Raw genomic sequence first — 27301 nt, forward strand, 5'->3', positions numbered from 1 at the left:
ACAGGTCTTGCCAGGCAGCAGAAAGCCTTCCACCAGACTGACCTACCTGGCTAAGTGGAAACACTTCACTTGCTGGGCTTCTGAATGAAATCTCTCCCCATCTCATTCTTCGCTGTAGGCCATATTGGACTATAGCAGCAAGGCTTGGTGCTCTCATCCATAAAGGTCCATTTGGCAGCCATCTTGGTGTTTCATCCTCCAGTGATGGCAGGTCAGTGTTCTCTTACGATATGATAGTCAGGTTCCTCCAAGGGCTGGAAGGGCTCTACCCTCAAGGTCAAGAGCCTACTCCACCATGGGATTTGAATCTGGTCCTGTCCAGGATTACAAGGCTTCTCTTCGAGTTGTTAGCTTTTTTGCTGGAAGGAGGTATCTGTTAGTATTTGCAGGGGATAAGAACGATATTAAGAGTTATAAAGCGCAAAGCTAATAGAATAAACATTTACAAATATAAATTGAACTTCTGACTCCAGCTTCTGGGCTGAGCCAGAGATTTATTGGGTATAGATAGGCGTGGGGGGGTCAGGGTGGAGAGGAAGAAAGGATATCCTATTATCCCCATTTTACAGATGGGGAACTGAGGAACAGACTGGCTGTGATGTGCCCAAGTTACACAGGAAGTCAATGGAAGAGCTGGAAACAGAATCCAGATATCTTGTCTGTTTAGTCCTATCATTACAAGACCATTTGTCCTCTTGTACGTGGATTTTTGCCTTTTAACATTTCATAACATGACCTTTACAACACATTTCTACCTAATTAGATGGACTTGTTCTTTAAAGGGGGTAGATTTTAAGCATGATAATGTTGATTCATCATGGAATAGGTAAAGTTAAAATAGCCTAGATAAATTATCCAGGGTAGACAGCAGCACCTACCATCCTTTGCCTTTTTTCTGGAGCAAATCTAATCTGCTGCCGAAGGCATATCAGAACGAGCTTAATAAAAAAATGCACTGTTGAATGAGCCGCCGCTCCCATTGCATACTGCCTTTTCCTTGCCAGCATGTTAGACACCTTTCCTCCCCAGCTATTCCTTTGATACACTTAACCAGTAAACTTTCTACATATTTCATTTTCAGTGTGTGCCATAAATTATAGATTGGTGCCATACAAATGAGGGTTTTTCAGTCTCTTTGGGCTGGTGATGGTGGAGCACGATATACACAGAGCAGCTGGGGGTAACACAGCTCACAAAAAAAGCATTTTTTGCAATGATGTGAAACAACGTGATTAGGGCTGAGTCCTGCTGCCATTTGGCTTAAGTTGGATTGGGATCAGGGCTTTGGCTTGTAATTCTTACACACTTTTCAGCTGTTGCAAGGAGGAAAAAAGAGCCAGAAATACAGACTGGATTATTTCACTTCAAGAGCTGGTGTATACAAGACAAATCCTGGAAGTGAACCCCATGCAACCAGGCATATTCTTGCAGAAATGCTGCTTTTCCCCATCACACACACAAAACAGTGATTAAAAAAATTGTGGGGTAAAAATGCAATAATATCCCAGTTCCCTGCACTCATGAAGAAGAGACTTTTCCATGACTCCACTATGGACTGTAAAATTATGCAGCAGCCTAACACCTGTAGCTCTTTTTAAAAAAAAAAAAACAAAAAAAACCCAACAAGCTGTCTTTCCACCTCCTCTCCCCCTTGGCTGTCAGACTCATGTACCAGGCCCCTGGAAAATGCAAATAGTAAATAGTTCATATCCCCTCTCCTTATTTATTTAATCATGGAATCCCCAGAGGCTGGAGAATGAGAATGCATGGTAGGTTCCAGTGTCCCTGGGACTGGTGCAGAGTTTTACCTTAGATCCTTTGATGTCCAGCCCACAATACACACTCTTCGTCCTGTTTTCACCAGAGATGGGCCCACACCAGAACTATCTGAAACCTTAAATGTTAGTGGCTCAGATAAAATAGGTCTCAGAGCCTGAGCCACTGGGTCGTGCCTACGTCTGCTTTTAAATGTCCACTATATTTCACCACTTCCATTGGAGACTATTCACCCTTGCTAGCACTTCTCTTCACCCCATTTCATACCAATACTCCTATTTCTACCCTCTCAGACCACCTAAAACAATTCCCCCTCCCTCCTTGGTATTTACTGGTAGACTGAAACAAAGTTTTCTATTAAACTAACGTAAAGGCTTTATTTAAATGAAGAAACAGGTCCACCTTTTCCATCCAACACCACCCTCTGTTGTGTGCCTGAATGTACTGATGACCTCTTGCGCTGTGAGCTGTGCTATCTTAGTGCTGTGTCTTAGAGGATTCATGATTGTCAGACTTTCTAAGCTGATCTGGTTTTCTGCATGCGACCTGATGAAGTCTATGCACGGCAAACTTCTGCTGCTGAATGCATCTATTCTGCATCCTTCATCTCCACCACCCTAAACCTCACTGTCATTTACAATTTCTGAAGCTGCAGTACTTCTGATGTGACTGTTGTTAAGTTGTGTAGCTTCTTCAAAGCATTAATATAGCCCTAGAGTGTCAGCATCCCCCCTCCCCCAAGTCCTACATGAGGATTCCCTGCTCTGAAAGGTGAATGCAATTGAAGAATATGGGCTCCTGTAAAATAAAAAACCCCACTCCTTTCCTGCAGGTGAGGTGGGATTTTAGAGCCCCAGGACTGTAATTCATGTCATTAATGCTCACCTGTGATTCTCACCCGGGCTTCAGTGCAGTTCCATGGAAAAATAGTTGACTTCACTCTTTGCAAGTTCCTCTGCATTCAGCACTTGTACTGCTGGACAGCAGCTTGCCCTGCCACTTCAAAGAAAAGTCTTCAAGGGCCCATCTACACCACAGAGCCGCCTAGGCAGGGGAGCTGGGTATGAGACAGTTGCAATTTGTAGTGTACGTTGCACTGTAACAGTGTCCCATGTGCTAGATGGGCCCATGCACATAGGCAGTGCAGGGGTAAGTACTGCGCTTGTAGCACCAGCCCTGAGCCTGCCTGTAAGAGGAGTAGGCAGTGGCCCCCCCGCTTGGCATTTAGAGGACTGACCATTCAGATGCAACAAATGAAAACCAAAAGAACTCAATTCTGTTTTCAAAATGATTTGGGGCCAAGTCCTGGGAAACAGAGCAAAGCTTGGGCTAAAGGACTTTGCCCCTTGAGTCTTCAGTGTGAGCTGTGGCTACTAGAAGGAAGAGTGTCCGTCTGTCTGTCTGTGTGGGGCAGACTACTGTTCCTCCCTTCTGCAGGAGATCTTGGCCCAGTGATCTGTGATGTGTATACATGCACTGGCTATGCTCTTGACATGCCCATGTTCCCCCCACTTACGAAGGTCTCCTCTGCTTTTGACCCTACCCAGCCCCATGTTTCAACTGTGTTCAGACATCAGACCCTGGCGTAGGATGCCCTAGGATTTGTTCTATACTTCCATTAAAGTCACCCACTGTGATTTTCAAGTGAAAACCAGTTTCTTTGTGACCCGTTGATACTTCTTATCTTATGCTAAACAGCATTCCTGTGTTCCCCAAACCAGATGAATAGGCAAAATCTCATGGGGGCTATAGCTATTCTGTTAACCAGAGCGAATAAACTATGAGCAGCAGCATTTGGATCTCCGTACAGTTTGCAGAAAGCTGAAGTATGCAATTAGCTAATATGCAATTAACTGGATTAGCAGCACAAGCAGCCAAATGGGGTTTGCTCAGGACCATGTGATGTTCATGCGTGTAAGTGGATTAGATAGCAAAGACTGAGCACAGAGATGGAGTGCATTGTATCACTAAGTCTGTGATGGATGGCCAGGTTCAGCTGGGCTCAAATCTATCCTGGAATTCACTCTCACCATGCTACCTTAATTTAGCAGTGAGTGACCTCCTCCTGTGGTGTGAGGCTGTGACATGATGGATTGCCATTTGAAACATAAACAGCTCAAAGCTGTATTCCTACTTAACTTCCCTTCCCATTTACATCATGGGTGTCCAAAGTATGGCCTAAAGGCCTATTACAGCCCAAAGAAGCATTTTAAAATGTGTGCCATGGCTGCCCTAGAAGGTCAGGCAAAGCTGATTAACTTCAGAAACTTGAACAAACACTGATTTCTGTTCATCTGCTGCATGAAAGAAGAGAGAAGCCCAAGGAAATAGGTTTATGTGCCTTCAGCATCTGATCTTGCAGGATGCCCAGGGCCTGCAGCTCCCATTGGGGAGCTTCAGTGGGGATTAGGGGTCCTCAACCCTTCTCAGGTTTGGACCTTTACTTTGGATGCGAGAAAAATGATGGGACAAATTCTGTGCAAGCCTCAATGTTCTTAGCAAGTTGCTAAACCAGCCCTCAGGTCTCAGGCACTCCTGCTTTATGCGGCCAAATAATTTGTGTATAATTTTCACTACTGAGGCTTAGAGAGGGTCAGAACCCAGAATTCCTATTCTGCAGGAAATTCCACCATTCTGGATTTTTGAAAAAATGGAAACTGCCTCCAGAATGAAGTTCTTAGATTTGGTTTAGGAAAAAATCAGTCATTTCATGGCAACCATATTCAAATATTTCAACTTTTTATTATATTATACTTCATATTTTATATTTATTAAACATAAAAATCCAAATGGAATATTGTGATCTTATCAAAGAATCATTTCAATATTTTTTCTTCAAAAATGTCCAGTAAACCAACACTGTCTGCAGAAGATGATAATTTTGTGAAATTGATATTTGTCCATCTGGAAATTTTCAATCAAATCCACTGAGGATACTGAATGGAAACCTCCTACAACTGTCCCAAACTTTGTAGCATAAAATATTGATAGTGCAAGGTCTGGGGCTTTTATCCCAGTACTCCTTTAAATAGGAGCAGTACTTATAAAATCTGGTTTATCTTAATCTCAGCATGTCAGCATCTCTGCCGCTTCTCACCCTCCCAGTCCCATCTGTCAGTCTGTGGACACGCCACAGAGAGAGAGTGGGGGCAGGACTCCTAGGTTCTATCAAAACTTACTTGCTTTGTGACCGAAGGCAGGTCACTGAACTGCTCCATGCCTTAGTTTCCCCATCTGTAAAATGCACACAGTGCTTGTCCATCTCATGCAGGTGTGGTGAGTGCTAATTACAATAATGTTTGCAAAGTGCTTTGAGCTTGCCAGAAGCAAATTGCTAAGTGCTGAGGGTGCAAAGTATTATACTGGTATTATAACTGCCTCCCTCCCCTCCCTAGCCTTATTGTGGGAAATTGCCTAGCTAGGGGCAGGGGCAGCATGTTTACTCTCAAAGGGGTGAAGACATTGCCATTGCCTTTCCCACAAGCTCCCATGAGCTTTGCTCACAAAGCAGATTAACTTGGAGTCAGCCTGCAGGGGGCTGAGAATAACTGGCTTTGGGGAGAGTCTTGAGCACTGAACTTATTGTACAGCAGTTCAGAAGCCGCCCTCCCCGAGAGACATTTATGAAAACGGAGACCTCAAATCCTTACACCTTTTCCACTTTCATTTATTGTGAATAGGCTCTTATCACAACTATACCGGTGTCTCAGTGGGTTGATGTTCCACTCTGTTCATTTTTTAACATGAGTGGGCCCAAACCAAAATTCCAGATCTGAACTGTCTTGGACCTTGAGGTATTCAAGCTAGCCTCTAATTCCAAAGCTTGGAGCCATTGCTAAGTGTAGGCTGGCAAGTTGACATTGTCAGAAACAAACTCTAGTGATGAGGGCACTGTACTAGGAATCAGGAGTCCTGGGTCCTGTTCCTGGCTCTGCTGTGTTGACCTTCTGCAAATCACTGTTCGTCTCTGTGCCTTTCCCCCTCGATAACATGGGGCTAAAAGACATTAACCTTCCTTGGCTTTAAGATCTCCAGATGAAAGCTAAGCTGCCTTGTTTTGGTGCTGGTTTTTGGTATGTTAATGTGGGAGTCAGAATATTCATAGACTGAGGGCAGACAGGACCATTGCGATGTCTGCGTGTTCACCCTTGACACCTGTGCATTCGTATGTGCCTCTAGTTCTCCTGCTGCCCTATGCCCAATGTCACCAGGATTTATCCTGGCTTACCAGTACATGTAACTGGCACTCTTCTCCTTGAACCATTCCCATCCAATGGCCCTGTGTGAAATATGCTGGTGGTTCAGTCCATTTCCTTGCATACGGGTATCCATTCCTCAGAACTATACCCTAGACTTTCCTTTGCAATGCAGCGTTCTCCATTCAGACATTCATAGATTATAAGGCCAGGAGGGGCCACTGTGATCATATTCTGATCTTCTACATAACACTGGCCACAGAATCTCACCCCGGAATCTATGCTTCAAGCGCATCACATCTGTTATAACCACTGCGTATCTTTTAGAAAGACCTGGCGCCTATCAGACATGACATCTATGGCATCCCTAATTGTAGTATCTATCTGAGTATCGTCACAGTTAGCATAAACAGCACCCTCATGTTGCAGTCTAGGCAGGAAGGCCAAGGATTGGGAACAAACTATGGGGGCTGAGCCACCCTCTCTCCTCCCAGCAGGGTGATCTCTGTAACTCAGGGATGCAACCCTTGATGGGGAAGTAGCTTGCATTGCTGCTGCCTATACTGTACCTGTTCTGTGCACATCAGTCTCCAGTGCTGGCAGCCACCCTAGAATTTAGCTTTGGCCTCCTGTCTCATGGTGTAGCTGAAGCAGGTTGCTATCCAGTACAATCTCATGCATTTTAGAATACAGTAGAGCTGGGTGTAATGTCTGTCAATTTTACCATGTGGTTTCATTTTCCGGCTAGTTTTCCTCTATTAGGAGCTCTGAAAGGCACCGTGACTGAGCTCTCAGGATTACTGAAGGTCGCTCTTATAGATCATTGGATTATTTGGTTTGTTCTTGAGGGCAGTGTTCAGGGAGGGAAGAAATAGATGGTGGATTTCAGCTGTAAACCTTCAGGGCTGGGCTGAGCCAGGAAGCAAAGCAGAGGGGGAATGGGAAAGCAGGGGCACGCCTGCGATGCTGCAGGGCCGGGCTGAGCTGGGGAGCAGAGTGCATGGCAGATGGAGAAACATGGATAGTGCCGTGACTCAGAAACCTTTTGCTCACTCTCTGTCTTATTGCTGTCAAGTTCCCTCTCATTGCATAGATGTGATCACTAGAGTGATGATAGTGGAAATATTTAAAAAATAACATAAGGCCTCCTTAATCACCTTTTTCTTTCTATGCATATTTTTTCTCTCACTCTTATTTTTTTTTTTTTTTAGCACGGGAGGCTGCTTGGGACCTCAGCTCATCCTTGTTACAGAGAGGTGAGCTCTTCCTATATGTCTGCAAAGTCCATTCCCACCTTTGCTTCTGAATTACTAATACCGTTCTATTGCTCTTGGGCATATAACCGCGGGGGGAGGGAGGGATCTGGATAAGCTCACGTGCTCTGGATGTGTCCACCGGGCTCTAATGAATGTGGATGTTGTGCACGCTCCCCTCCCTCATGGACTTGGTTGCAGTGGCAGGTTGATCACCCAGGCGCCTGTCCAATGCATGGCAGAAGTTGTTATGGGGAAAGCCCGAGGGTTCCCAATTCAGTTGACATTCTTGTGCTCGAAAGGTGCCTGTCAAAGTGCCAGGAGTGGCAGCTGCTGCTGTGAACGGCTCTGCTGCCACACGTGCCCTTTGTATATTTGTATGGGTTGCAAACAATACAGGAGTAGTGCAATAGCTGAGCAGGTGTCTGGTTACAGCCACAGAAGGGGCAGTGGAGGGGGTAGTCTGCCGGCTTCACAGCTGGAAAAGACCCACTCAGGCAGTGCCTCCCAGCACAGGCCTATTACCTAACAGCTCCCCCTTCTGCCTGGGATAGCGCAGCTCAGGGACTACCTGAGAAGAGAATTCAAAAGTTCAGTGGAACTTGTCCACATTGCCCATCATAAGAGGGACGCAGTGTTCGTCCGTCACTGGAATCTGGATCAAGGAATGTAAACATCGCTGATCTCCTTAAGCAGACAAGTTACGTTTGGTTTAGTTTTTCTGTCGGATTGGGCTGAGGTTGATGGAGGCTGTATAAGGGTACAGCAAGATAGACAGATTAAATAGTACTTTTGATCACCTAGCACGTTTATTCACTTTATTATAATCCTTTCTGTGGCTGCAGATGTCATGGGACAGACAGCTCATGAACAGCTCTCATCCATTTTCCTTCCCTTGATGCTCCGAAGTGCTACGGACATGGCATCTTGCATGTGGAACTTAAATTCAGCATCTATGGGATGTTCAAGTTACAATAAGGGCTAAGCTCACAGAAGTGTGGCCTGGGTAGACTGGGATTCAGGAGACCTGGGTGCTATTCCTGGCTCTGCTGGATGATGCTGGGCAAATCACTTGACCGTTCTGTGCCTCAGTTTCCCCATCTGTAAAAAGGGAATAATGATACTGAGCTTATTTGTTAGGGCATATCTAAATGGGGGATTGAATCAGGTAACTCGCAGTTCATGCATCATACCAATAGTGTGCACTCAGAGCACCTGCTCTGTTTTCAATTCACCTTGTGTTAACACACAGCAGCAGTCTCCTGAGAACTGAAAGCATAGCGTTCTCTCAGGGTATCCGATGGTCCTTTGCTTTGCTGCTGAGCAGCGTACATCTTGGGATTGTTTTTGCTGCAAATTGTGGGAACCCAGTTGGGGTCAAATATTTTTTAAAAATCCCATGATTCTGTTGTCTTTGCTTCGTTCTTTCTTTCTGGGCTGGGTCACACCATTTTCAAGCTGCTGTGGGCCAGTTTGGACCCAACAGTGCTCTGCACCGCTGTGGTGACAAGCTTGAATATTAACAGACTGCGTAGGCTATATTACAGCACTCAGAGCCAGACGACTTCTGCCCTGGCCTTTGATTGTTGCATCAACAAACAGATGATGCAGTAGCAGAATATTCTACAGCAGCAGCTCCTCTGGAAGCAGAAGGTTACTCTGCAGCTGTGGCAACATGACCAGGCAGAAGAACAGGAGGCTGCTGAGTTGTTGGAACAAGAGGACGGGTTCCTGGATCACTAGCACAGCGTTCAGCGCCTTTTCTGGGCTCAGGAAACCAGTGTGGATTGGTGGGAGAGGATTGTTCTGCAGAGCTGTGATGACCAGCAGTGGTGAAAGAATTTCAGGATGGGAAGGGTTACCTTTTTGGAGATCAGTGCAGAAGTGACCTCTGTAGGGGAGTGCACAGGAATTTAAATTTGACCCCTTTTGGAGGGGCACGTTCTGTACCCCTACTGCAGCCCATGCCAGGAGGAGGTTGCTGTGACCCGTCCATGCTTAGGGTAGCCCATCTGAAAATGCCAACATGAGGGCAGGCTGCAAAAAGAGAGCAGATTCTCCCTGAACTCATGGGTAACACTGAAGTTAGATTCCCCAATCAGTCACAAATAGTACTTCTGGTTTCCCACACTGATTATCAGGAAGCTACAACAAGAAATGCACAGCCCCCAATCAGCAACTGGGTCCAGTAAAGAGATCAGTTATTTAAACTCTATTCCCTTTACCCAAATGTTCTCCTGATCCCCAAGGGGTCAGCCACATTGCCAAATCATTATAAGTTTGGATCTTACCCAAAATACCACGCTGCCAGCCAGTCCTTTAATAACTAAACTAAAGAAAGGTTCCTTATAGAGGAAAGAAGCAAATAAAAAGAGAGATGTTAAATGGTCAAAACAATCAGATACATACATTAAAGTCCATATATATCAGATTCTCAGCAGAATTGTGGCGTTTGTAGGCCTATAACAGTTCCTCTGGTGTGCATGGAATACCTGGATGGGTCTCAGTCCTTTGTTACACAGCTTCAGCTGATAAATGAGTTGATCCAGAGGTAGGAGGCAGGAATGAAGACAAGATGGAGATGGTGCAGCTGCATTTTATAGTTTCTGCCATGAGGCTTGTACTTCCTTTGTCCCAAACACAGCCACACAGCACATGGCATGGAAAAGCCTCAGAGTCCCATGTCCATAGGCATGTTCTTACATGCCCTGGTGACTCAAAAGGTGTAGCCCCTCTATTCGTGAATCTTTCACTGGATTCATTGTACATTTTGAGTTCCCTTGATGGGCCATTAAGCAGGCCTAATGCTGCTGCCATCCTATTTGGTGTGTCACCCAGAAACACAGCACACGTTTGAAATACAAATATATCAGACATATTTAGAACTTGTAATGCAAAACTGATACATACATATAAACAATATTATTATACTTAGCAAAGTATAACCTTTCCAGTGGTACCTGACACAGTATATTTTGTAGGATTCATGGTGATTTTGCAACATTGATATAAATAATATTAGAAATGATCACTTGTATTCCAGACAGCATCACACTTGCTCTCCCCTTCCCCAGCCTCCCGGTCCCGGCCCTGGGAGGAACTCACTCTCCCCCCATCCCTGCCCCAGGAGAAGCTTGTTCTTCCCCTCCCCGCTGCCACAGCCTTGGGGCTGGAGGAGTTCTGTGCTCCTGATGATTATTGGATGGGCCCGTGCCTCTGCTTGCTTCCCCTTGAGCATGACCCTTGAGCTTCAGCGACAGCAGCCCAACATGTGATGCCCCATGCCCATGGAGAAACAGGTCACCATTGCCATCTGGAAGCTGGCCACCACAGAATGCTTCCAGTCTGTAGCCAACCAATTCGACATGGGCAGATCAACTGCTGGGGCCATTCTCATACAGGTCTTCTAGGCCATTGATAAGGTGCTGTCTAACGGGGTGATGAAGCTGGGTGACGCTCAGGAGGTTATTGATGGCTTTGTGTACATGGGGTTACCAAACTGCACTGAGGCAGCTGATGGCACTTGTGCCTATCATTTGCTCTTCCCTTTCTCAAGACCTCCACCAGGATGCAGAATTGATGAACAGAAAGGGGTGTTTCTTCATAGTGCTCCAAGGACTGGTGGACCAGTGCAGCAGGCTTACAGACATAAATGCAGGGTGGTCTGGGAGGGTCCACAAAGTTACGATCATTTGGAACTCAATGCCATTTAAGTTAATGAAGAAAGGCCTGTTTGCTGCCAGGGACACTGTGGACATTAATGGTGTGGAGATTTGTCTGGCTATTCTGGGAGATCTGGCTTTTCCCCTGTTGCCCTGGCTAAGGAAGGCTGCTTGGACAGAAGGAAGGAATATTTTAACTATCACCTGAGCAGATGCAGAATTTTTGTTGAGTGTGCATTTGGCTGTTGGAAAGGCAGATGGCACTTTTTATGGAATAGGTTGGAAGCAGCAGGATAAAAGTTCCAACCATGTTGTGTTCTGCACAATATTTGTGCGAGCAAGGGAAAAAGCCTTACTGATGGGTGAGAGGCTGCGGTGCAGAGACTTGCTTGAACGTACAAGCATCCAGTAAGGTATCCCCAGAGAACACAAACACCCATGGGAATCCTGGGTGGGCTGCCTACTGTTTGTATTTTGAGTCACATGAGTGAATATGTTAGCCCGTGGGGGTGTACTGGGATGCAGACCTTGTGAGAGCTGGGGTATTGTGTGTAAGTGGTTGAAGTTTAACATTCTGTACGTGCTTTTGTAAAAGCCTGTGCATTATTTCAGCTTTATTTAAAGGATTCTCTGTGTTACATGCAGTGATGACCCATAAAGGTTTCGCTATGAAAGAACAATAAAAAAAAAAAAAAAGTTTTAATGAAACAATAATATCTTTGTATTTGGAAACACATTTAACTAACCAATCTTCTTAAGCAACCAACTGTGCACAAACTTTAATTACTGCAACAATGCAAACAAGGTGCAACAGTAAGAACATTTCAAGTACAACAATTTGGGAGTGTGTGCATAAAGTTCAAGATACAGATATGCTTGGCCCCTGGCTCTTCTTGTCCACGTGGGTTCTGGGGTTGAGTGCTTTGGCTCAAAATTCTCAGGGGCATTGCAGGGCGCTAAAGAGCTGGCTTCCTAGGTCAAGTATTCTTGATGCCCACAGGTTGGATTGGTGACGTAAACCGGAGCTGCTGGGAGAACTGCTGCAGGTATGTGGAGGGTAGGAGTTGCTGCTGGTCCCAGTAGCCACCATTGTCCAGAGACTGAAGGATATGGCTGGATCCTAAATTACAGGACTGCAGAGTCAGCTGGCCTAGCAGAAGGGCATTCTGGCTCAGGATAGCATCCATAAGTTACCGCTGCATCTCTGTCTTTTTCCATACACTCCTTTGCCAGGGTGAAGCTGTCCTTGGCCACAGCCATGACCACCTGGGAGATCTTTCTCTCTCTGGTCCTCATATCTAGCAACAACCTGTCAGGCAGCTTGGTTTTCTTCCGTGACTCTGCCATGAGTTCTGCAAACATCTTGTCCCAAGTCATCCTTTTTCTCCCCCTCAGGTTGGCCAGTCGGCTAGCAGTACATAGAGGCTCTGTGCTGAAGGTCTGGCTGTTGCAGGTGCTGTGGCTGGGGGGAGTAGAGAACAAAAAATGTTCATCGTTCATATCACAGACAAGTCATCATAATTTTTTTTAGTATGTATATATGACTTTACCTCCCTGAGACTCTTCTTATTCTTAAGGGAACCTTGAAGCTGGTAAGTGTCTGCAATTATGGAGGGTGATGGGTGCATTTGAATTTCAGATTCCTGTATCTGCTTCATGCTGTTAAGGGTGGGGTAGGATAGTTGGCACTGTATATCAGGTTGGTTTTGCAGGTTGTTTTGTAGGCTGAAGGTGCTACTATGGCATTGGAGTTGTAAGGGATGGGGTGGGGGCCTTGGAGGCAAGTTGGATAAAAATTCCCTCTACGTCCCCTTTAGGCTGCTTTCACGTTTGATGACATTACAGTGAGTTGAGGGACTAGGAGGCAGAGAATGGTCTTATTCAAAAAGACATCGGGCAGACCAGCAAAGTACGCTCTGAAGTTATTCACCATGATGGTTCTGAAGCACTGAAGGGCTGGAGGGCATGGGCATGTGGCTGTTCCTATAACGTACACAACAAAATGGAGCTATTTCTCAGTTTTAAGTTCTGCTATGTTATCCCTGCAGATACGAGGAAAGTGCAGAGAAAAACAGACAAGGTTCTGCAGTGATTGTCAGCTACAATGCATGTCACAGGGCATTTGCATCTCAGCAAGGAGCCATAGTGTCTGTGCCTTGCTGGGGTGTGCAGTGTGCATTTATACCTAATGTAAACATAGAATCATAGTAGATTAGGTGCTACCCGGGGTTCTGCCAACCCAAAGCTCGTGGTAACTTTACTGTGTGTGAGGTGGTGTCAGGAAATAAGTCAAATGGAGACACGGCCGTCCAGCCGATTGATGGACTGGTAGAAACAGTGCTCTTAGTACAAATCTGCTTTTACTACAAATCTATACCTTTCCTTAGGCTCAAGCACCACACGAGCGTGCTCTTACTTTGAAGGTAGACTTTCACTTAGGCTCAAACACTTAACCACATTCGCAACAGGTTAGTAAAACATCCCAACCCTTAACTCTTAATAATTACCGAAGTCTGGGGCGGTTTTCAAGTGGGAACAGTGACAGCTTTCCAATTGGCCAGATCTTCCAGCTGTCGTTGTAGGATCCAAAAAACACACTCACTGACCCACTGAGTCCAAACAGAGATCCCCCCCATTTATCCTTGTTAGTAGACAATAACACGTCAAGGAACAAGAAAAAAAAACTTCAAAAGCTCTGGTAACCTTAGGTCTAGTACTTAATTAGCCAGGTATGTTCTGACAGAATTTGCATATCTTGAGGCCGGGACAAACATCTCCCACAGGGCATGCATAAATAAGCTTATTGGTCTTTTCCTGAAACACAGATCCCAGCAAGTCCACCAGAGCATCAGGGAGGGGGAGCAGGGTCAGGCAAAGGTTGATAAAGATGCTCCCCTCCCCTCCTGGCTTAGTCACTATCATGTGGTCCTTGGCCATTTTACTGGTCTATTCAAAATCTCTCCGTACATAGGGTTGGAAGGGACCTCAGGAGGTCATCTAGACCAATCCCTGCTCATAGCAGGACCAACCCCAAATAAATCATCCCAGACAGGACTTTGTCAAGCTGGGCCTTAAAAACTGCTAAGAATGGAGATTCCACCATCTCCGTAGGTAACCCATTCCAGTGCTTCACCACCCTCCTAGTGAAAAACGTTTTCCTAATATTCAACCTAGATTTCCCCACTGCAACTTGAGACCATTGCTCTTTGTTCTGTCATCTGCCACCTCTGAGAACAGCCTAGCTCCATCCTCTTTGGAACCCCCCTTCAGATAGTTGAAGGCTGCTTTCAAATCCCCCCTCCCTCTTCTCCTCTGCAGACTAAATAAGTCCAATTCCCTCAGCCTCTCCTCATAAGTCATGTGCTCCAGCCCCCTAATCATTTTTGTTGCCCTCCACTGGACTCTCTCCACTTTGTCCATATCCTTTCTGTTGTGGGGGGCCCAAAACTGGAAACAATACTCCAGATGTGGCCTCACCAAATGCCAAATAGAGGAGAATAATCACTTTCCTCAATCTGCTGGCAATGCTCCTACTAATGCAGCCCAATATGCTATTAGCCTTCTTGGCAATGAGGGCACACTGTTGACTCATATCCAGGTTCTTGTCCATTTTAACCTCTAGATCCTTTTTTGCAGAACTGCTGCCTAGCCAGTCCATTCCCAGTCTGTAGCTGTGCATGGGATTCTTCCATCCTAAGTGAAGGACTCTGCACTTGTCCTTTTTGAACCTCATCAGATTTCTCTTGGCCCAATCCTCCAATTTGTCTAGATCACTCTGTATCCCGTCCGTACACTCCATTGTATCTGCAACTCCCCCAGCTTAGTGTCATCTGCAAACTTGCTGAGGGTACAATCGACCCCATCCTCCAGATCATTAATGAAGACGTTGAACAAAACCAGCTGCAGCACTGACCCCTGGGGCACCCCGCTTGTTACCAGCTGCCAACTAGACAGAGCCATTGATCACTACCCGTTGAACCCAATGATCTGGTTTTCTTTTCCTGTAAGCACTGTCTCAATGAGCTATTGAATTTTGCACAAATGAATGCTTTTATTGTTTGAATCTGCTATGGGTGGGGGAGGTACAGACTGTGACTGCACTGTGCTGGCAGGTGCCATTTTGAAGTATGACAACATGGGGTGGGGAAGAGGCGGGGCTCCTAGCTCACATCCAGTAATAATAATTAATACATTTTAAAGATCGGTACTTACATGCTAATGAACTTTCCAGAGGGTCTAACTCTTTGGTCCCAGCCTGGGTTTCTGGCTGGGACTTGGGCTCAGCTGATGCAGGGCAGGAATCAGGGTCTGCTTTGCAACGGCCACAAAATTGTCCTTATTCCTGTGGCTGGCCACAACAGCCTTTGCCTGAACCAACGCTTCTCCCCAGATGGTGACAAGCTCTGGGGCCTCAACACAGCTCCAAGCAGCTATGTGAGGCATTTTGTTGGGCTTCTGGAGAGTTATCATTGTTGTATAACCAGAATAATGGTACACTGGGAGCCAGGTGCAAATGGGCAAAATCAGGCTCTGTGCTACCTTTTAAAGGCAGGGGGAAGGGTCATCCTGGAAACCTGACACCAGGACAGGGAGGGGACAAAAGTAAATGGACTGGTCAGTAAAGCTCAATCTGCAAAGTCCTATAGGATACATGTTGGAAACATGCAAACTTGGTGTGCAGCAATTGTGTACACAAGAACAATAGACCAAATTATTTCAGTTCAAAGCAAATTTAGTCCACTCTGCAAGAGCACTGCAGAGTTAGTGTGCAGTGATGGGCTGCATAGTGGGTACGCAACTGTTTTCAAACTGGATTAACTTGATTTGATCTGGTTTAAAAGGGCTTAATGTAGACAAGGCCCTAGTCTTAAGTAACACATACAAGTTAACTTAAGAAGTGTCGGTAGCTGAGCCACTAAGTAATACTGACTGCAATATAACTAGGTTCACCATCTGAGGGGCAAGGAAGGTACCAAAAAGTGACACTAAACTTTAAAAAGGAAGATTTCAGTGAAATGAAATTAATCAGAAAGGCTTTAATGTTAAAAATAAAGGAAGCAAACTCCATAGAAATGGCATGGGTGCTACTTAAAAAAACAATATTGGAGACTCAGAAGGCATTTGTGCCTGTGAGCAAAAGAATCAGGAAGACAAGGAGTAAATCAATATGGCGAACTGGCCATGTTTGAGAGGCTATTCAAGTCAAATAAAAATCCTTCAAAATTTGGAAATCAGACCCTGGTGAAACCAATAAATTGGAGCATAAATTGCAGTAGTCAATGTGTAAGATGGGAATAGGAAGGACTGCAGTGGAATTCAAAGAACAAATAGCTAAAGGTATTAAAACAAACAAGAGATTCTTTAAGCAAGAAGCCTATGAAAGAATCAGTGGGTCTTCTGGATCACCAGGGATTAAAGAGAGAAATTAAAGAACATAAGGAGACTGCTGAGAAGTCAAACGATCAGTCTTCACTGCTTAAAATGTTGGGGAGATTCTCACCCTGGACCTGTTCTTTTCTGCTAATAAAGATGAGGTTATCATCAGAGATTGTGGTGTCAGTAAATGAGGTTCTGGAGCAGATTGGTAATGTAAATAGCAATAAATCACCAGCTCAGATGGTGGACCCAAGAGTTCTGAAGGAGCTTACAAAAATATACAAAACAGCCTCTGTTTCAGAGGACTTGAGGGTAGCAGATATTGTACCTACATTTGACAAAGGCTCTAGGAGTGATCTGGGGGAAAGAGGGAGTAAGCTTTACATCTGTACCTGACAAATTGGTTAAAATTGTCATTAAAACACAATCCCCCTTCCCTTCCCAAAAGCTCATGATATGCTAAGGTCTAACCAGCATGGATTTGGCAAAGGTTAGCAGATGAAGGTAGGCCAAAAGCCTTCTAAGCATTGGGTATTGTGGGATTGGCACAAAATGTTTGAGAATTATTTTAACTCACCTTGTTGGTTCCTTTGCTTTGAGGGAGTATACCAGTGAAAGGCACTAGTCCTTCGAAGATCTGCTGCTGTTCTCATTTTAATAGTATTACAGTACCACCCCTAACCAAAATCAGTGCCCCATTGTGCTAGGCACTTCACATACATGAAGTGTGACAGTTACTGCACTGAAGAGTTTATAGTCTAAACAGAAAAGATAGACAAAGGCTAGGAGAGAGGAAATATTGCTATGCCCAGTTTAGAGATGGGGAACTTGGGCACACTCTGAGATTAAGTGACTTGTCCAAGGTCACACAGCAAGTCTGTGGCAAAACTGGGCACTGAACTTAGGTCTTGTGAATCTTAATGTATTGTCTTAACCACATAATGATTCTTTCTGTTCTATTGCAAACAGAATGAATCTTATAGGGGGACTTACTTACACGAGTGACATATACCTAATAAAATACATTTTGAGGCTAGTGTGTTGGGAACAGCTAATTTTCTGGCATTCTACTATATATGATGATGATTATTTTTTTAATATAGCTGGATACCAAACAGTGAAGAAATGGAGGGACTTGTATGGTTTACGTGTACCCCTGGGGGTATGCAGAGATCTTCCAGTGGATGCATCGACTCATCTAGAGATTTGCCTAGTTTTACGACTGGCTACATAAAAAACACTAGCGAAGTACAAACTAAAATTTCATACAGACAATGACTTGTTTATACTGCTCTATATAGTAGACACTGAAATGTAGGTACACTATTTATTTTATAAATACATGGTAAAAATGAGAAGGTAAGCAATTTTTCAGTAATAGTGCACTGAGACACATTTGCATTTTTATGTCTGATTTTGTAAGCAAGTAGTTTTTAAGTGAGGTGAAACTTGGGGTACGCAAGACAAATCAGACCCCTGAAAGGGGTACAGTAGTTTGGAAAGGTTTCAGGTGACGATATGAGATGGAACTTTTTACCTTTAGATCACTGATTCAAACAGGTTCAGCAGTGAGAGGAAGATATTGGCATTTGGTTCCCGTTTCATAGCCTATATCAAATGAGTTGGTGGTTGTCTTTCCAAATCAAAATAGCTAGGTATTGTAGTAGAAGGGTTCTCCTGTTGCTATATGTGATCGGAGAAGGACTGGTAGTCCCAAGGGACAAATTAACTGCCTTGGTTTCCTCTGGTTCTCCTAGGTGTGTGAACTATTGCACATCACAGAAATCGCCAGCACTATTGACTCCCTTGTTGGCAGTCTGCGCAGAGGCCGGGGTTGGATGAGCTAGGGAGTCTGAATTCCCCTCTGGCTCGTGGTGTGGTCCCTCCTGGTTCCGGGCTTGGTGGGAGAAGCTTGTACCGCTGCTACATGTGTTTATGCCTGTTCTGTGGATAGAGGGTTTCAACGTCCAGGGATGGCCAATCAGGCACCTGTCAACAGCACTACGTTCACCTACACATACGTGTGTGTATGTGCGTGCATGTGTGTGTGTAAATACCCAGCAAAGAAGCTATTCTGAAAACATTTCAAAGCTAGACACTGAAGCATTGTGCATGAATGAAAAATTCATTATTAATCTTAGCATTTGTACTTGGCAACACAGATGTGTCTGGCCACTGTACAGGAAAAACTAAAGACACCAAGTCTGATTCTGCTTTCTGCCTTGTGTAGCTTTTGACATCCCTGCAAATGGCTGTGAATGCCACCCCAGAGCAAATGGAGGAGTCTGAGTTAGTAGCACTTTGCAGAGGTGCCAGTAACTTCCCAAGGTGCAAACCAGAGGGGAATCCAGCCCAGAGGGGTTAGTTAGTTCCACTCTCCCACGGATTTTTATCCTGGTGCATCTCCATTCAGTGGAGTTAGTCCTGATTTACACAGATGTAAGTGTGAGGAGACTCAAGCTCACAATTCTTGTCCCAAACTGGATAAGTTACCCGCAGATTTTATCCTGTAGTAAACGAGGGTCTAAACCTTGCCCTCTCATTCATTAATTCTGAAGACTGCTCTGCTTGACTGGGTATAATGCAGCCTTTGTGTGTGCGCTTTGGGGAATCAATCACAGGCAGGCAGGGACTTGGAGCACACATTGCTATTCAGAGCGTGTGTCTGTTCCAGAGCTTGGGTGCTGTCAAGGTCACTCAGGTACTCTCCATTCCAGCACCCTGGGAGACGCCTGCCAGCCCTGCAGGCAAAGCCTTGTGCTTGCACCTCCCGCTCAAGACTACTTTAGAGAAGTGGTTGCTATGCAGCCTTGTTTGTTCACGGTATGTAACACTGTTTGCCTGCTGTGTGTGTAACCTGTGAGTGCCAGCCTGTTCTCCTCACACAGAAGGGGGCTGGGCTGCGGTGCTGACATCCATACCCACAACTTTCAAAATCCTAGGGGCTGGAGCTGGGGGGGAGCCGGGATTCAGGGCGGGAGGCTGCCTGCAGCTGGGCTTTGTAGCACCCAAAGGGATCACAAATGTAACAACATGGAAAGTAGGTCTTCAAAGTGAAGAGGCAACCCTGTTTGTGAAGGAGGTTAGTGAACTGCCCTGACGCATACTTTGCTGCTTTTTCTGAGGTGACACTCAGGTGGGAGGCTGGGAGGGACCACGCTGACAAGCTGTTGAATTGTGCACTGCACAGAGCTTGTTTGGTGGGAGGGTTCTTTTCCCATAAAGCAACAGGTGCTCGGAGGTGAAAGAGAATTTGCGGGAGAGGTTTGGTTGATGATTTTCCCCAATAACTTAATGTAAGAGGAAACGTGAGTGTCAGGGAATTTTGTGGTGAACGAATCCCTTTGGTTTAGCTGAGAGTGGGTGAAGCTAGGTCACTTTTTAGGAGAGGGAGCCCTGAGATGAGTGGAAGAAGCTCAGAGCTTGGATCACTTTGCAGCAGAAGGATGAGGGGAGGACAAGGACAGGGGAGGAACTACTGTCTGATACTCCAGGATGTTTCATGCAACTTGCTGAGTGAGGACTGGCTCTTCATAGCCTGGCACTGTTATGGCCCCTGGCAGGGTGAGTCTAACTCCATTAGCATCAGGAAAATCCCCTCTTCCATTCACACACTGCAGAGTGAGGTCTCTAGACTATGAGTTTTTGCTGGTGTTAGTTCATTATTGTGTATAGGCAAAAAGGAGAGCCTGCATCTCAGTCCCCCGATCCAACTCATTTTGTCTGAAGCATGAGCTGAATTTCAGGCATTTGATAGAAGCATATTGCTGCTTTTCCAAGCCCAAGCTAAATCCTCCCCCAAATCAGACCCTGGCTGAACCTCAGAGACATTTGGATCAAGATCAGGGCTCTGTGGTTTCTAGTCCATCCCAGGAAGGCAGTATTAAAATCCTACCTGGCCAATACTATAACTTGCTATGTTTCAGTAAAAGTAACCTTTATGCCCCAATGAGAAGCTGGAGGGGAGTGGGGCGGGTCAGAGGAAGCATTTTGTTTTTCCTCTGAATAAATGGATGATAGAAAATCTAGGTAAGCTTACAGCATCTCTGGAATATAGGTGCCCAGTCCAAGGCACAAGCTCTTGGGAGGAACTAGCCCAGCTCATGTTTAGCCTTTGTTTACAAATGGGTGTATTATTAAAGAAATAAGGATCTGTGAAAACCAGAGCTGGGAAAGATTCAGCAAGTAGAAGAGGAAAGATACTTTCTCAAAAGCAGCTTTTTTTCCATTTGAAATCCAGAGATGTCAGCCTGTCAGAGATAGCAAATGAAGAGCTACTGAACTTCTCTAAGGGATAAGATGCAGGACTCCCTCTGCTCATTATTAGAGATGTTTGCCGGTTACTTTCTCCCTCCCTCCCTCTCCAGAGAGAAATCTTTGCTTCATGTTTCTTTCCTTTCCTTTCCTTCTTTGATAGTTTGCAGGAAAGTGCCATAGACACTAACAAACTGCAGCTCTGAGCTAGGAAGAGTTACTGGGATGATGATAATATTACTCAGTACTTACCCAGAATCTTTCATCCAAGGATCTCAAAGCATTTTGCAAAGGTGGGTGAGTACCATTTCCATTATACAGATGGGGAGATACGTTACAGGGATGAAGTGGCTTGCCCTAATTCTGTGGCCGGTGTTATACAGGAGGTCACAATAGATGATGGTAATGATCCTTTCTGACTTTAATATATGAATTTAGATGGCCACAGTGTGTCCAGTGGCATCGTGGGAATTAGAACCCACTTCTGCTGTCTTCCAGCCCTGTGCTTTCAGCACTGGACAACTTGCTTCCCTTGCCTTATCATTTGTTAGTTCTCACAGAAGATTAGCGTTGGAAGGGACCACAGGAGGTCATCTAGACCAACCCCTTACTCAAACCAGGACCAACCCCAACTAAATCATCCCAGCCAGGGCTTTGTCAAGCTGGGCCTTAAAAACCACTAAAGATGGAGATTCCACCACCTCCCTAGGTAACCCATTCCAGTGCTTCACCACCCTTCTAATGAAAAAGATTTTCCTACTATCCAACCTAGACCTCCCCCACTGCAACTTGAGACCATTGCTCCTTGTTCTGTCATCTTCCACCACTGAGAACAGCCTAGCTCCATTCTCTTTGGAACCCCCCTTCAGATAGTTGAAGGCTGCTTTCAAATCCCCCCTCCCTCTTCTCCTCTGCAGACTAAATAAGTCCAATTCCCTCAGCCTCTCCTCATAAGTCCTGTGCTTCAGCCCCCTAATCATTTTTGTTGCTCTCCACTGGATTCTCTTCACTTTGTCCATATCCTTTCTGTTGTGGGGGGCCCAAAACTGGAAACAATACTCCAGATGTGGCCTCACCAAATGCCAAATAGAGGAGAATAATCACTTTCCTCGATCTGTTGGCAATGCTCCTACTAATGCAGCCCAATATGCTATTAGCCTTGTTAGCAATGAGGGCACACTGTTGACTCATATCCAGATTCTTGTCCATTTTAACCTCTAGGTCCTTTTCTGCAGAACTGCTGCCTAGCCAGTCAGTCCCCAGTCTGAAGCAGTGCATGGGATTCTTCAGTGCTAAGTGCAGAACTCTGCACTTGTCCTTGTTGAACCTCAGCAGATTTCTTTTGGACCAATCCTGTAAATTGTCTAGGTCACTCTGCATCCTATCCCTACTTTCCAGGTTATCTACCACTCCCCCTATCTTAGTGTCATCTGCAAACTTGCTGAGGGTTCAATCCACCGCATCATCCAGATCATTAATGAAGATGTGGAACAAAACTGGCTCCAGGACAAACCCCTGGGGCACTCCGCTTGATACCGACTACCAACTAGACATCAATCACTACCCATTGAGCCGGATGATTTAGCCAGCTTTCTATCCACCTTATAGTCCATTCATCCATCCCATACTTCTTTAACTTTCTGGCAAGAATACTGTGGGAGACCATATCAAAAGCTTTGCTAAAGTCAAGGTATATCACGTCCACAGAGGCCGTTATCTCATCATAGAAGGCAATCAAGTTGGTCAAGCATGACTTGTCCTTGGTGAATCCATGCTGACTGTTCCTGATCACCTTCCTCTCCTCCATGTGCTTCAAAATGGATTCCTTGAGGACCTGCTTCATGATTTTTCTGGGGACTGAAGTGAGGCTGACTAGTTTGTAATTCCCCAGATCCTCCTTCTTCCCTTTTTTAAAGATGGGCACAATATTTGCTTTTTTCCAATTGTCCCGGACCTTCCACAATTCCCACGAGTTTTCAAAGATAATGGCCAATAGCTCTGCACTCACATTAGCCAACGCCCTGAGCACCCGCAGATGCATTGCATCTGGCCCCATGGACATGTGCATGTCCAGCTTTTCTAAATAGTCCTGAACCTGTTCTTTCACCACTGAGGGCTGCTCACCTCCTCCCCGCACTGTGCTTTCCAGTGCAGTAGACTGGGAGCTGACCTCATCTGTGAAGACAGAGGCAAAAAAAGCACTGAGTACTTCAGCTTTTGCCACATCATCTGTCACTAGGTTGCCTCTGCCATTCAGTAAGGGGCCCACACTTTCCCTGACCACCTTCTTGCTGCTAACATACCTGTAGAAACCCTTCTACCTTCACATCCCTTGCTAGCTGCAACTCCAGTTGTGCTTTGGCCTTCCTGATTTCACTCCTGCATGCTCAAGCAGTTTCAAATGACAATATTTTGAATGTGTTTTTTCTGCCAAGTCCGTGAGCTGAATTGTTGAAAAGTCCAGCATTTTGAGCATGAGCCTGGTCCCTAACTTCTGCTACTGAGCCGTTCCCCTACATTAGCCCATGATGTGAGACAGAGTTCAGTGATGACCCTAGGAACACACCGAAGTGCAAGGGTTCATGCTTTTGGGACTCTAACTTTTCAGGACACCCATCTTCAGAGCATGGGATGGAAAAGGCCCACCAACCTTACCCCCACCCCAGCTGTCAAACCTTCCCTATTCTTCACCACCACCCAGTGCTTAATTTGTAATGAAAGAGCAGCTGGGGCTCAAGAAATTAGGTGCTGGAGCTCAAGCAATTTTGTTTACATTCATAACTGATGCAGCAAGCCCAGAGGTGCTGGGGCTATGAACTGCCAAGCCTAGAGGTGCCAGGGCTCAGCCTGGCAATCCCTGGCACAAATTAAGCACTGCCACCACCTCCAGTGACAAGAGACCATGTTGCCAAATAGTCTCTCCTAAGTCCACCTAAGAGGTTTCCCTGGGGTCCCACACACCAGACTTTGCACAGTTCACCTGAGTGTTTAACTTTCTCCTGAAATTTCTTGGGGGCCTTGATTTCAGTCATCACATGAACTGCTTGTATCCCACTTGGTCTATGCTGCTGAATTTTAGTGGCCTGCTGGTCACCAAGGTGAAGGAAGAAAAGCGACCTTTGTGTCATCCCACTCCCCCCCGTGCTCTGGCCTCCAAACTTGTACTGAGTACAGTTTGGCTGCTCTGGAATATTTGTCTTTATAGCTTTTGTGTGTTTTTTCAGAGGCCAATCAATATGACTGGCCACAAGTCGGTAAGGACTGCTTGTGTGAGTAAGGCTTGCAGGAATGGACCCTTAATAGTTCCTGCCCTTAGGAAGTTACAATCTTCTTTTGTGATGTGTGCACCACTAAGCACAATATGTGAAGGACCTCTCATTTTCACCAGTGAGTGTAACTCCATTGGCTGCTGATTTACAACCGTGTAAGAGAGAGGAGAATCAGGCCCCATGCTTCATACCTGTTGACATGTTGTTTGCAATGAGGAATCTCTGTTATGAAACTAAAATCCCATTTGGTTCTTTCTAACTGAATTAAATCTCTTCACATCCTGGGGATTTCCCCACTTGATTATTGTCTAGGAGGCAAGAGAGAGCCTTGGGAAGTCACTTGGAGTTCTCTTGGATTTACATGAGTTGTCAAGGCCTGATGAAATACATCCTTGAATACTTGAGGGATTGACTGAAGAGATCTTTGTGTTATTATTAGTGATTATCTTTGAGAACTCGTGGAGGATGGGAGAGAGACCTGAGGACTGAAAAACGGGTAAATATAGTACCTCACTGTACAAAGGGGAATAAGGACAATCCAGGGAATTACAGACCAGTCAGCTTAATTTTGGTGCCCAGAAAGATAATGGAGCAAATAATCAAACAATCAATTTGTAAACCCCTAGAAGAAAATCACGTAATAAGTAACAGTCAATATCGATTTGTCAAGAACAAATCATGTCAAACAAAGCTACTATCCTTCTTTGACAGGGTAACAAGCCTTGTGGACAGGTGGGGAACCAGTAGATGTCATGTATCTAGACTTTAGTAAGGCTTTTGATACTATCTCAAATGACCTTCTAGTAAATAAACTAGAGAAATATAGCCTAGCTGAACCTACTATGAAGTGGGTGCACAACTGTCTGGCAAACGATACTCGGAGAGCGTTTATCAATTGTTCACAATTGAACTGGAAAGGCATATTGAATGGGGTACCACGGGGATCTGTCCTGGGTCCAGTTACATTCAATATCTTCATAAATTATTTGGAGAATGGCATAGAGAGTACACTTATACATTTTGTGAACAATACCAAGCTGGGAAGGGTGCAAGTGCTTTGGAGGTCAGGATTAAAATTCAAAATGATCTTGGAGAAATGGTTGGAATTAAATAGGATGAAATTCATTAAGAACAAATGCAAAGTACTCCCCTTAGAGAGGAATTAGCAAATGCATGCATACAAAATGGGCAATGACTGCCTAGGAAAGAGTACTGCAGAAAGGGGCCTGGAGATTTTAGTGGATCAGGGACTAAATATGGATCAACAATGTACTACTGTTGTAAGAAAAGCGAACATCATTCTGGGATGTATTAGCAAGAGTGTTATAAGTAAGACACGAGAAGTAGTTTTTCTACTCTACTCAGCACTAATAAGGCCTCAAATGTCTAGTGCAGGGCACTGTGTTTCAGGAAAGATGTGGATAAATTGGAGAAAGTCCAGAGGAGAGCAACAAAAATTATTAAAATTCTGATAAACATGACAGACGAGGAAAGATGGAAAAAATTGGGTTTGTTTAGTCTGGAGAACAGAAGAGTGAGGGAGGACATAACAGTTTTCAAGCACATAAAAGGTTGTTATAAAGAGGAGGGTGCTAAATTGTTCTCCTTAGCCACTGAGGACAGGACAAGAGGTAATGGGCTTAAATTGCAGCAAGGGAAATTTAGGTTAGACGTTAGGAAAAACTTTCTAACTGTCAGGGTAGTTAAGCACTGGAACAAATTACCTAGGGGGGTTGTGGAATCTCTGTTGTTGGAGGTTTTTAAGAACAGGTTAGACAAACACCTGTCAGGGATGGTCTAGATCAGTGTTTCTCAATTAAATTTGGCCATGGAACCCTTTTGAACTCCATAAATAATTGCGGAACCCCCCAAACTCTTAGCAGTCTTAAAATGTCGAAAAAAGCAAACATCAGCATTTCTCAATTAAATTACACTTACATTACACTTACACTGGATACCCTCTGCCGAAAAATCCGGGACATCTTCCCTTTCTCGGCGGCGCGGAGAACAGCTGCTCGCAGAACCCTAACAGTGTTCCCGCGGAGCCCCGGGGTTCCGCGGAACACCACTTGAGAAACACTGGTCTAGATAGTACTTAGTCCTGCCTCAATGCAGGGTATTGGACTGACTGATCTATTGAGGTCCCTTTCAATCCTATATTTCTATGCTTTTATGAGTATAACTGCAATCAGAATTTGGCCCAGCAACCAGAAATGGCTTAGCTTTCACAAAAGAGGCACAGAGCAGTTTGTGTGGTTCCACCTGCCAAGGGATAAAATACAAGTAAATGTATATATTTTACAGTACTTGATGCTAACAGTGCTACACAATGGTTTCAGGCAGAAGAATGTGGGAAAAGACACGTTCTCTTCAGATTGATGGGGATTTTGCCTGAATAGGGGCTGAAGGGGTGGGTCCAAGCAGCAATATACCCCAAGAGATTGGTGTTGATGCTCTCACTTGCTCCATTCTTCCATGCCAGGGGAATCCCCAGCTAAGGAGTTATGGGCAGTCTTTTCCCCCTTTTCACATGGGGAGCCAAGTAAGCCGCACAACCTCAAGGGGTCTTCAGGCCTGGGGTGTTGGTTTGGCCTGCACTGAACACATACCAGCAACGTGTATGATGCTGATTCTGCCCTCTCTTGCACACTGCAATCCGTTCCCTTACACTTGAGTACATATCTGCGGAGGGTCTCCTTTTGCACTCAACCATGGCTCAAGTCCTTTAAAACCAAACATAATCTTGTCACTATTTGGCCTGTAAATGACCCCCCCCCCTCCAAGATTTCACACACTTATTGTCTATCTGTCTTTGTCTGTGTGCACCTTTCTAGAGCACCTTCCGTGGTGGCTGCACTATTATTTTGTATGATTATTTAATGTTCATAGTATAGTAGCAGCCAGAGGCCGCAGGCAGGATCAGGGCACGACCTTCCCACAAAGAGTTCACAATTTCAGGGCCTGATCCAAAGCCCACCAATACCTCTGATATGCTTTTCATTGATCTCGATGGGAATTGGATCAGGTCCTAAGGAAAGAAAAATGTAATCTGTGTTCTTGTCTCTGGTAGCCTCTTTGTTTCCCACTGTCACAAAAGATTGCAGAGCAATCTGTCAGCCACCTTTGAGAAATGGATGTACTTGGCCACAGCTCTAGTGGAGACAGTTACAGTAAGCGTTATGAAAAACATTGTGTCCAATACTCAAATAGCTCTGGTGTTCAACACCTCATTAGAGCTGGCACTCAGTATTGTTCTAACTGGGGTTTGGTTACCACTGAAATAGCTGACAAGGTTTGGCTTTCAAAGGAATTTGTTCCTAACTCTTCATTTGCTGCCCTGTACACGCTCCTGCTTGTGATCGCACTTGTTTCAGAGATGAGCAAACCAGCTCTGCTGAAGTGAGAGCAATTCTCGCAAGGAATCTTTTGTACAATGTCTTTTGATCTGGGTACCGCACTCTTAAGACTCTCAGGCCGAGAGAACTACTCAGGACCCCTTTTGAGCACGTGGTACC

At 45.1% G+C, this 27301-nt stretch overlaps 1 protein-coding gene across 1 annotated transcript in view; it reads left to right on the forward strand.

Annotated features, from left to right (window-relative positions):
* The first annotated feature begins 19219 nt into the window (after positions 1-19219).
* Positions 19220-27301, forward strand: part of TOGARAM2 (TOG array regulator of axonemal microtubules 2) — a 48506-nt gene continuing 40424 nt past the window's right edge. Inside the window, exon 1 of the mRNA XM_067565379.1 lies at positions 19220-19345. The gene's annotated coding sequence lies outside the window, so the exon portion shown is untranslated. The remainder of the gene's footprint in view (positions 19346-27301) is intronic.

Source organism: Emydura macquarii, unplaced genomic scaffold (assembly GCF_026122565.2).
Source record: "Emydura macquarii macquarii isolate MOO-44397 ecotype Brisbane River unplaced genomic scaffold, CSIRO-AGI_Emac_v2 contig_2676, whole genome shotgun sequence".
NCBI lineage: Eukaryota > Metazoa > Chordata > Testudines > Chelidae > Emydura > Emydura macquarii.